Here is an 11,465-nt window from a genome sequence, read left to right as displayed (position 1 = left end):
CTCCTCCAGGGGATCTTCCCGACCCAGGGATCGAACTCTTATATCTCTTTTATATCTCCTGCATTGGCAGGCAGGTTCTTTACTACTAGCACACCTGGGAAGTCCCTGTAAACCAGCTATAATTCAGTTTAAAACAAAAAATAGATTCTTTCTATTGACATAATTCAAATACTCAAAAAGATTATTTTTATAGTCTCTCTGCAAGTTAAGATTTTAAGAGTGACTGAGAAAAACAATTCTTTGGCATTGCCTTTCTTTGGGATTGGAATGAAAACTGACCTTTTCCAGTCCTGTGCCCACTGCTGAGTTTTCCGAATTTGCTGGCAAATTGAGTGCAGCACTTTCACAGCATCATCTTTTAGGATTTGAGACAGCTCAACTCAGTTAAAATACATGCAGACAAATATTCACAGCCCTGAATTCTGACCTATGTACTATAGTAGTAGAGGAGAAATGGCGATGGTGGTGTCTGCTTGAATGAATCTTGCAGCATTCACAGAGATGTTTGAACACTGCCATTCACTTGAGTTCACTGAGGTGGGATGGAAGATCATGTCAGTTAGAAAAGGTGAGAAAGAGATGGAGAGCAATATATGTGCTTGAGACACATTTAGAAAAAAATAGTTAAGGGTAATGACCCCCCACCATAGCCTTAGAATAACGGGAAATGTGCATCATCACCAGGTTGCAGGAGAGTCTGGTGTTGTTTTGCCCATAGTCCGAGTCCCCGGTCGGGAAAGAAGACTCCTCGAAACAATGCAACTTGCAATAGGGGAATTTGTTACTGACTCGAGCCAGGGCTCCCGCCCTCACCAAGGGTGTGAGGATGAAAGGCCCCGAGCCCCAGTTCTCTAGGGTATTTATTAGGTCAAAAAATGCAGCAAGTAGTTGGTGCAAGCGGATTGGTTACACAGCGGGTAGTTGGTGCAAGCGGATTGGTTACACAGTTGCAAGGCAATTTTTGTTGGCCCAACGTGGGGCTTTCAGCTTTCCCCTGATAGGTTCCCTTTTTTGTTGCTAGACATATGTTGATTGGCTAGCTCCAGGGGGCCTGATAATTATGTTACCCCGGGAAACCAGGCCTACTCCTAATCTAGGCTGCCTGTCATGGCGTTAGCCGTGACATCCTCACATTTCCTCCCTGTCTTTGTACTTTTGTAGAGGAATCTTTCTCTTCACCCTGTGAAATTGACTGATATTGTTGTCTCAATACCATAATTTGGATGGTATTTAGGCACTCTAATAAATGAGACCAGACGGTTTAAAATGCATGGACCAAAGGTCAGTAACAATATTAATATTATGAGTGGACCCAGGAGGGTGGAAATCAAAGTGGTCAACCAGGGGGAGCGCTGAAACCAAGATTCAAACCAGCCTTGTTGGGCTTCTCGTTTTTTCTTCTGCTGGGCTAGTCTCTTACTTTCTGGAGAGATTTTTGTAAAAGAGTCAACTCTCTCACATTTTTCAGTTTGGTTCTGATCCTTTCTTCTCCCCCGGGCAGACATAGACAGGCACCTGTTCGTAGTTCGTAGTGTGGGCCTTTTTACTCACAGTTACGGGTGAACAGACTGAAAGAGCCGTGGGCAAAGAACTTGGTCAGTTGGTGGGGACCAAACCCATTACCGTCAGCCACCAGCACACACAAATCAAAGGTCAGTATTGGCCACCATGTCCCTTTGGGGGCCACGTTGGAGCTCGAATTAAGCACTTCTCCAGTCTCAGGATTGTAGATCACCCAAGTCAGGTTAGCTGGCTGATGGGGGTTGTGGCTGGTTGCTCCTGGGCCGATGAAAACTGTTATCAGCAGGAGAGTTAAGAGGGCTCCCGTCGTACCAGTTTCAGTTTCAGAGAATTTGACGGGTGAGGTCTTGCCTCCCATTCTGCTTGCGCCTTCTCCTGTTCTTCAGGGTGGCTTGCCGCACGTGATTGCAGTGAACCTAGGGCCCGATCCCGGCGACCTTAACAGCAGTAGGAGTGGTAAGGAGAACAGCATAAGGGCCTTTCCATCTAGGTTCTGATGCTTTAGATTGGTGTCGTTTTACCCAAACCCAATCACCCGGGCCAACATTATGTGAGGGGATGGTCCCCTTGCTTGTTCCCTCGTGTATCTCTCGAATTAATTTCTAAACATGGCTATGCACCTTACTTAATGTCATCAGTGTTTGCTGGAATTGTCCCAAGGTAGGGGGTGGTAGGCATTTTTCCTCGAATATAGGACACACAGGAGGGAGTTTTTCATACAGAATCTCTAAATGGGTAGGATTCAGCTTACAAGGGGTGTTACGTGCTCGAAAGAGCGCGAAGGGAAGGAGGGTCACCCAGTCCCCGCCAGTCTCTATTGCCAACTTTGTCAAAGTTTCTTTTAGGGTCCGATTCATTCTCTCAACCTGTCCTGAGCTCTGGGGATTATATTCACAATGTAACTTTCATTTCATCCCCAGAGCTTGGGCCAGCCCTTGTACAAACTGGCTCACAAAGGCAGGTCCATTATCAGAGCCCATAGTCACTGGCAGCCCGTACCTAGGCACTATCTCCTCTAAGATCTTTTTAGCAATCACTATTGCTGTCTCTCCCTTAGTGGGGAAGGCTTGCTCTTCCCCTCAGTACCTCGTTCCAGTGTGCTGCCTTTTCCCTGTCTTCATCAGCTGGCACGCTTTGCAAGCCTGGATTATCTCTAGTACAGTTGCATTTTGTCGAGGGAACCTCAGGCAGGCCGTCTGGAAAAGTGTCAAGGTCTTTTTTTCCCCAAGTGTGTAGTTGTGTGCAGGTTTTCACATAGGTGACGACCCAGGATGGCAGGCAATATCAGGTTGTTGTTTTGATTTCGGTACCATTCATCTTTGTCATCCTTCTGGAGGGTGGTATCCTCATTGATCCAAACGAGGTCAGGGAGGGAATAGTCGGGGACTGGCGGTAGAGTCCCCATACCAGGAGGTGGAAGTCCCACGGCTAATGTGGGGGTGGCGTAGTCCCAGCTGGCTGCTTCTCGAGCGGCCGCATCAGCAGCCCGATTGCCCTGTGCCCTAGGGTCTTCTCCTTTCTGGTGACCGGGGACATGTACAATTGCTACTGCCCGGGGCAATTGAACAGCTTTCAGGAGCCTGCGGATCTCGGGCAAATTCTTGACTTCTTTTCCCTCTGCTGTTCTAAATCCGCTTTCCTGGTATATCGGACCTTGACTATGGGCAGTGCTAAAAGCATATCGGCTGTCCGTAAAAATGGTGACTCTTCCCTTTTGCTTGCTCTAGAGCCTGTATTAGGGCAATCAACTCTGCTTTTTGTGCAGACGTGTTTGGGGGAAGTGTCTCAGCCCATATTGCCTGTCCTGAATCATCAACTATGGCGGCTCCCGCCTTCCTTTGTCCATCTTTTACATAGCTGCTCCCATCAGTGAACCACACTAGCTCACTTGTTTAGCGGCACATCAGTTAAGTCTTTTCGAGCCTCCAGGGCTTCAGCCAGTATCTCATTGCAATCATGGAGAGGGCGGTCCTTCTCTGGGTTAGGTAGAAGCGTGGCTGGATTCAGGAAGCAAGGGGTCTGAAACTGCACCCATGGGGCATCAAGCAGCAGGGCCTGGTAATGTGTCAAATGGGCATTGGAGATCCACTTACCTGGCGGCTGCTTTAAAACCCCTTCGATGGCATGGGGGGTGTAAACCCAGAGTTGCTGTCCATACGTCAACTTGTCGGCGTCGCGGACGAGGAGGGCAGTGGCTGCAATGATGCAGAGGCAAGGGGGCCACCCAGCGGCCACCAGGTCTAATCGCTTTGAAAGGTATGCCACCGGCCGCTTCCATGGTCCCCATTGTTGCGTCAAGACCCCCTTTCCTATTCCTTGCTTTTCATCTACCAACAGCTGGAATGGCTTATTTGGGTTAGGCAGGGCAAGGGCTGGGGCTTCTAGTAGGGCCTGTCTGAGTGTCTGGAAAGCCTGTTTCATTGGCTCAGTCCAAGTCCAGTTTGGGGTCTCTTTACTTCCCTCATACAAGGGCCGGACCTTCTCAGCAAACCCCATGATCCACAGTCTACAATATCCAACAGTCCCTAAAAACTCTCTCACCTGGCGGGGGGTCTTGGGCTCTGGTATCTGCAATATTGTTTCCTTCATGGCCTGAGTTAGCCACCTTTGCCTGCCTGATCTTACACCCCAAATAGGTGACCTCTTGCCGGGCTATTTGTCCCTTCTTTGTGCTAGCACGATATCCCAAGGCGCCTAGAGTCTGTAAGAGGTCACCGGTGGCACGGCTGCATGCCTCCTCTGTGGTTCCAGCCAACATAAGGTCATCCACATATTGCAGCAGGATGACCTCTGGGTGGCGAGTCCGATATTCATATAGGTCCTCACTCAAAGCCTCATTAAACAAGGTAGGGGAGTTTTTGAACCCTTGTGGGAGGCGGGTCCAAGTTAGTTGTACTACCGGTTGGCCTTCCCCCTCAGTCCACTCAAAGGCAAATATCTCCTGGCTCTGGGCCACCAGGGGTAGGCTGAAAAAAGCATCTTTCAAGTCCAACACAGTGTACCAAGTGTACTCAGGCAGCAGACTGCTCAGGAGGGTATACGGGTTGGGGACAGTAGGGTGTATGTTACTCACCCACTTGTTGACTTCTCATAAGTCCTGGACAGGTCTGTAATCTGTCCCCCCTGGCTTGTTCACCGGCAGTAAGGGAGTGTTCCAAGGGGATTGGCACCGCTTGAGAATTCTGGCATCCATGAGCCATCGAATGTGGGGAGTGATCCCCCGCCGAGCCTCCTGGCTCATAGGGTATTGCCTCACCCTCACAGGAGTCACCTCGGCTTTTAGTTCGATGACGACCGGATGTCTCTGTTTGGCCAGTCCCATTCCTGCTGTTTCTGCCCAGGCCAATGGGTATTTGTGGACCCATGGTTGTACATCTGGTGCTATGACCTCTGAGGGCTTAGGCACAAAAAGTCTGTATTCATCTCTTAAAGCTAGAGACAAGACATGTATCGGCTGTCCAAGTCCATCCGTGACTGACACTCCCCCAGGGTCAAAATGGATCTGAGCATTAACTTTAGTCAACAAGTCTCTTTCAAGTAGAGGGGCTGGGCATTCTGGTATCACCAAAAATGAATGGGACACCTGGTGGGTCCCCAGATTTACTTTCCGTTCGGTGGTCCAACAATATCTTTTTGTCCCCATGGCTCCCTGCACCAAGCTGGTTTTCTTAGACATTGGTCCCAATTTTTGATTTAAAACAGAGTGTTGGGTGCCAGTGTCCACCATGAAGCCAACGGGTTTCCCCTCCACATGTATGGTTACCCAGGACTCGGGGAGGGGTGCCGAGTCTTGACTCCCCTAGTCACTGTCTTCCCCCGCATATAGAACTCGAGTTCTAAGGGAAATTCTCTCTCTCTGGGTTGTTCTTCTCTTCGGGTCCCTCTTAGGGCACTTACTTTTCCAGCGCCCCTGTTCTTTGCAGTAAGCGCACTGATCTTTCTTTAGGGCCTGCCTTTTTGGTAGCTCTTTTTCTTCCGTCTGGGGGCCTCAAGGCTCCCTCAGTTCTGTTTCAGCCTTTATCCCTGCAAACAGAATCTTGGCCAGCTCTCTCTGGTTCTTCTGGTTCTCCTTCGCCCTATGTTCCCTATCTTCCATCCTGATCTTCTCAGCTAATTCTCTTTCCTCCTGTCGAATTCGCTCTTCCCTTTTTTCTGGGGTCTCCCTATTATTAAATATCTTTTCAGCTGCTTTCAGTAAGTCTTGTATTGTCTGTTCTCCCAATCCCTCTATCTTTTGTAATTTCTTCTTAATATCTGGGGCTGCCTGATTCACAAACGCTAACAGAACTGCAGGGCGTGACTCTTCAGCCTGGGGGTCCATAGGTGTATATTGCCTAAAGGCTTCCATCAGCCTCTCTAGGAAGGCTGCCGGGCTTTCAGTGGGCTCTTGCCTTACTAAATTTACCTTCGCCAAATTTGTCGGCGTCCTAGCTGCGGCTCGCAGGCCAGCCATTAGAGTCTGGCGGTACACTCGGAGACGTTCCCTACCTTCCGTTCGCTCAAAATCCCAGTTAGGCCGCAACAGAGGAAACCCCTCGTCCACGAGATGAAGCTGGCCGGTTAGTCTCCCGTTGACCCCCGGGACCCGTTTCTGCGCTTCTGCCAGGATTCGCTCCCGTTCTTCCATGGTGAAGAGCACCTGCAACAGCTGCGGACAATCATCCCAGGTGGGGTTATGAGTGAACAAAATGAAATCTAAGTGGTCAATGAGGCCTTGGGGTTTCTCCGAAAAAGGAGGATTTTGGGTTTTCCAATTATACAGATCACTCGTGGAAAAGGGCCAGTACTGATAGGTTCGCTCTCCTTCCGGGTTAGCTGGTCCCACTCGGACGGGGAGTGCCTGTACAGTAGATGAAGGTAACTCTGGCTCCCCATGATCTTGCTCACTCCTATTTCCTCTATTCCTTCTCCTGGATCGGGGTTCCCTTATCCCTTCTGATTCATCAGGGGGCGCTCTTCCCCCTGGGGGAACTTGCAATGGAGGAGGGGCATATGGCAGAGGCCTAATTTCCGTCTACAAGTCAATCAGGGTCCAGTTCGACGATTCCTGAAAGACTGGTTTTGGGCCCTTATTCTTCTTGTCTTCCTCTGGGGGAGTGGGGGTTTCCATAACTAGGGCCTGTACATTAGGAGAATCAGGAAGTTTGTGAACAAAAGGTTTGAACCATTTGGGTGGATCTTCTATTAGATCTTACCAGACCAGAACTTATGGGACTTGGCTCGGGTGGCCCCAGGGATCAGGAGCCATAAGTTTCTCTTTCACCGCTCGAATAATAGAAAGTTGAAAAGTTCCCTCTGGAGGCCATCCAACCTGGAAGGTGGGCCACTCTGCAGAGCAAAAGGTTATTAATTTACTCTTTGTAACCAGTAGCAACAGATCATGCGCTCTAGCCCTGACATCCGAGAAATGATCAGTCATGAGAGAGAGTGGGGTGGATTCTCCTTGTCCCATAGCGAGAGTCAGAAGAAAGTCACCGAGAATTACCACCAAAAAATCCTATCGGGAGTGGTGGTGGCCAGGAGGTTGGGCTTGTGGTATGCTTCGTGGAACTATTTGAGTGACTTAGTTGTTGCACGGAAGTTTTCTTGTTGGGGGTGGGTACCCTACGGGTTTCTAGGCCATTCCGTGACCCCCTTATCCTTTCATGGGAGTCTTCCAGTGGCAGGCGCCCTATCGGCTCTTAAGTGCCTGTCCCATGCCCACACAGACGGATTTTATTTGGCCAGATTCTCGGTTTAGAATACGAGAAAAAAGAAAAGAGTTTCACCCTCTCGGGCTCCCGTTACTGGGGCTGACTTGTTGGGAGGCCTTCAGAATCCACCAGGGAGTAGCCCTGGCCGGGACTCGTCAGTTGCCCCGACAACTGTCTGCCTGTTCACTGAAACTCTCAGAAACAGAAATGAGGCTCCAAGGCTTTATAGGAGGAAGTAGACAACGACACACCAGAGAACAACGAGACAGGAGACAATGCCGGCAGTTATACAGACACGAAAGAGCATAAAAAAACACATAGACACACATTGGCCGACAACACAGAACTGGGGGGCGGGACCCCCTGAGTTTTCTCACCAGATAGAAAGCTTTCTCCTGCGCCAGACACCTTCCTGCTTCATAGCAGGGCCCTGGATTTACACTGGGCTTTCTGCGCCAGACACCTTCCTGCTTCACAGCAAGACCCCGGATTTACACTGGCCTTTCTGCGCCAGACACCTTCCTGCTTTACAGCAGGGCCCCGGATTTACACTGGACTTTTTCAGACCTGCCTGAGCACCGGTGCTATTACCTGTCCTTTTTCCCCTTTATTCCAAAGAGTGTTCTTCTCCAGTCAAGGGATCCCGGACGAGCCCCCAAATGTTCTGCCTGTAGTCCGAGTCCCTGGTGGGGAAAGAAGACTCCTCGAAACAATGCAACTTGCAATAGGGGAATTTATTACTGACTCGAGCCAGGGCCTCCCGCCCTCACCAAGGGTGTGAGGACGAAAGGCCCCGAGCCCCAGTTCTCTCGGGTATTTATTAGGTCAAAAAAAGCAGCAGGTAGTTGGCGCAAGTGGATTGGTTACACAGCGAGTAGTTGGCGCAAGCGGATTGGTTACACAGTTGCAAGGCAATTTTTGTTGGCCCAACGTGGGGCTTTCAGCTTTCCCCTGATAGGTTCCCTTTTTTGTTGCTAGACATATGTTGATTGGCTAGCTCCAGGAGGCCTGATAATTATGTTACCCCGGGAAACCAGGCCTACTCCTAATCTAGGCTGCCTGTCATGGCGTTAGCTGTGACAGCCTCACAGTGTAAGGAGAAGAAGCTACTGATTCTTGCACATTAAGTGGTCTAACCCAACAGGTTCTCTCCCTGACACCATTCCCAACAGTCACTAATTATTCATTTCCTATCTTGGTAACAATTACTATATAATACAGTTGCAACATTTTCTCTTAGCTATTTTTAAAACTGTAATATGGGAGAGGAGCCAAGATGGCGGAGGAATAGGACGGAGAGACCACTTTCTCTCCTACAAATTCATCGAAAGAACATTTGAATGCCGAGCAAATTTCACAAAACAACTTCTGATCGCTAGCAGAGGACATCAGGCGCCCAGAAAAGCAGCCCATTGTCTTCGAAGGGAGGTAGGACAAAATATAAACGATAATAAGGGAGTCAAAAAAGCTACGGACGGAGACCCGTCCCGGGAAGGGAGTCTTAATAGAGGAAGTTTCCAATCACCAGGAAACCCTCTCACTGGCGGGACTGGGGGAAGTTTTCGGCATTCTAACTGGGAGGAAAAATTAAACAAGGCCCATAGATTACGTGCATAAAAGCAACTCCCAGCAGAAAAGTACCCCAGACGCCCGTACCCGCCAGCAACAAGCAGGGCGGAATGGAGAGGAGCGGGCGGCATTTCTTAGGGTAAGGACCGGGTAAAGACCCTGAGAGCAATCGGAGGGAGCTTTTTTAAACTGTGGGATAGCAAGGGACAAAATTAACTGGCCCGAACACACTGTGGGTGGTTCGCTAAACAAAGGGACTGAGAATCTCCAGAGAAGAGCCGGCCCATCCCCACTGGAGGTAGGAGGCAGGGGGGAGGGGAAAAGGGCAAACTCAACCCCTGAGAAGCCACCCCCTCCCACACTGCAAACAGGCCTCCGGGTTCCTATCTAAAGACTTCCTGAGACCCGACTGGCGGTGCGTGCTGGGGTCGCGGAGGGAAAAAGTGTGCCGTACCCGGGGAGATTGCGCCCAAGCCTCTGGCTGCCTGGGCTGCTCGCCGTCGAGGGAAAAGGCGTGCTGCACCCGGGAGAGTACGCCCAAGCCTCTGGCTGCCTGAACCGCTCCGGCCGGGAAAGGCACAAAACGCAGGAGCAACCGAATCTGCGCTTTTGTGGAGTACGCGAAAACTGGAACCGCACTCACTGCAGGGCCCGCTCCATATAGAGCAGCCAGGAGCCTGAGCAGTGTAGATGGGGAAAGCACTGACACCCATGAGCGGGGCAAACCCAGTGTGGCCGGAACACGGTGAGTGCTACCCACACAGAGCGGTGTCTGTCTGCAGCGCCCCTCCCTCCCCGTAGCAGGACTGAACTGAACTAGAGAACCTAAATAAGAGATCACCTCCGCCCGCCTGTGTCAGGGCGGAAATTAGACACCAAAGAGACGGCAAACAGAAGCCAAATAAACAAAGGGAACCGCTTCAGAAAGGACCGGTGCAACAGATTAAAATCCCTGAAGGTAACACCGGCTACACGGGAAGGGGCCTACAGATATCGAGAAGTGTAAGCTGGAAAGAGGAGCTATCTGAAATTGAACTGAACCTACGCTGACCACAACAACTCCAGAGAAATTCCTAGATATATATGTACATTTTTTTTATTTAAAAAAAAAATTATTTTTTCTTTCCTTTTTTTAAAATTTTTTATTTTTTCTCTTTTATTTTATTTTATAATTCCCTATTACTCCCCCATTACTCCTCAACTTTCATTTTCATATATTTTTACGATTTTTTTAATTAGGGAAAAAAATTTTTTTCTTTTTTCTTTTTTTTTTTTTTCTTGTTTTTCTCTCCTATTTCCTTTTAGAGTCCTCTAATACTCCTCTATTATTCCTTAACTTTCACTTTCATTTCACAATAACCTTGCCAAAAAAAAAAGAGAGAGAGAGAGAGTTTGGTTTATTTTTAAACCAAACTTCATATACAGTTCTAATTTTTTGTGTGTGTTTTTGTTTTTAAATATTGTATTTCAAAGAGTCTAACCTCTACACTAGATTTTCAATCTCTGTTTTTCAGTAGTATGTGATATAAATTTTGATCATTTAAGAATCCAATATTCAGTTCCCATTTCTATTCAGGAGTGTGGTGATACTCTCCCACTTTTGACTCTCTGTTTTCTACCTCAGAACACCTCTATTTCCTCCATTCCCCTTCTCTTCCCAATCCAACTCTGTAAATCTTTGTGGGTGTCTGGGCTACGGAGAACACTTTGGGAACAGATAACTGCGTAGATCTGTCTCTCTCCTCTTGAGTCCCCTTTTTCTCCTCCTGCTCACCTCTTATCTCCTTCCTCCCTCTCCTATTCTTCATGTAACTCTGTGAAACTCTCTGGTTGTGTCTCACAGTGGAGAATCTTTTCACCATTAACCTAGAAGTTTTATTATCAGTGCTGTATAGTTGGAGAAGTCTTGGGACTATTGGAAGAATAAAACTGAAATCCAGAGGCAGGAGACTTGAGCCCAAATCCTGAGAAAACCAGAAAACTCCTGACTACACGAAACATTAAGGAATAACAGATCATCCAAAAGCTTCCATACCTACACCAAAACCAACCACCACCCAAGAGCCAATAAGCTCCAGTAAAAGACATACCACACAAATTCTTTAGCAACGCAGGAACATAGACCTGAGTGTCAACATACAGGCTCTCCAAAGTCACACCTAACAAAGAGACCCATCACAAAACTCATTACTGGACACTCTATTGCACTCCAGAGAGAAGAAATCCAATTCCACGCACCAGAACGCTGACACAAGCTTCCCTAACAAGGAAACCTTGACAAACCAATCGTTCAACCCCACCCACTGGGTGAAACCTCCACAATAAAAAGGAACCTCAGACCACAAGAATACAGAAAGCCCACTCCAGACACAGCAATCTAAACAAGATAAAAAGGCAGAGAAATACCCAACAGGTAAAGGAACATGAAAAAAGCCCACCAAGTCAAACAAAAGAGGAGGAAATAGGGAATCTACCTGAAAAAGAATTTAGAATAATGATAATAAAAATGATCCAAAATCTTGAAAACAAAATGGAGTTACAAATAAATAGCCTGGAGACAAAGATTGAGAAGATGCAAGAAATGTTTAACAAGGACCTAGAAGAAATTAAAAAAAAGTCAATTAAAATGAAATAAATGAGATCAAAAACACTCTGGAGGGAACCATGAGTAGAATAACAGAG

This window comes from Odocoileus virginianus, chromosome 34 (genome assembly GCF_023699985.2).
Source record: "Odocoileus virginianus isolate 20LAN1187 ecotype Illinois chromosome 34, Ovbor_1.2, whole genome shotgun sequence".
Classification (NCBI taxonomy): domain Eukaryota; kingdom Metazoa; phylum Chordata; class Mammalia; order Artiodactyla; family Cervidae; genus Odocoileus; species Odocoileus virginianus.
Note: the sequence above shows the minus strand (reverse complement) of the source record.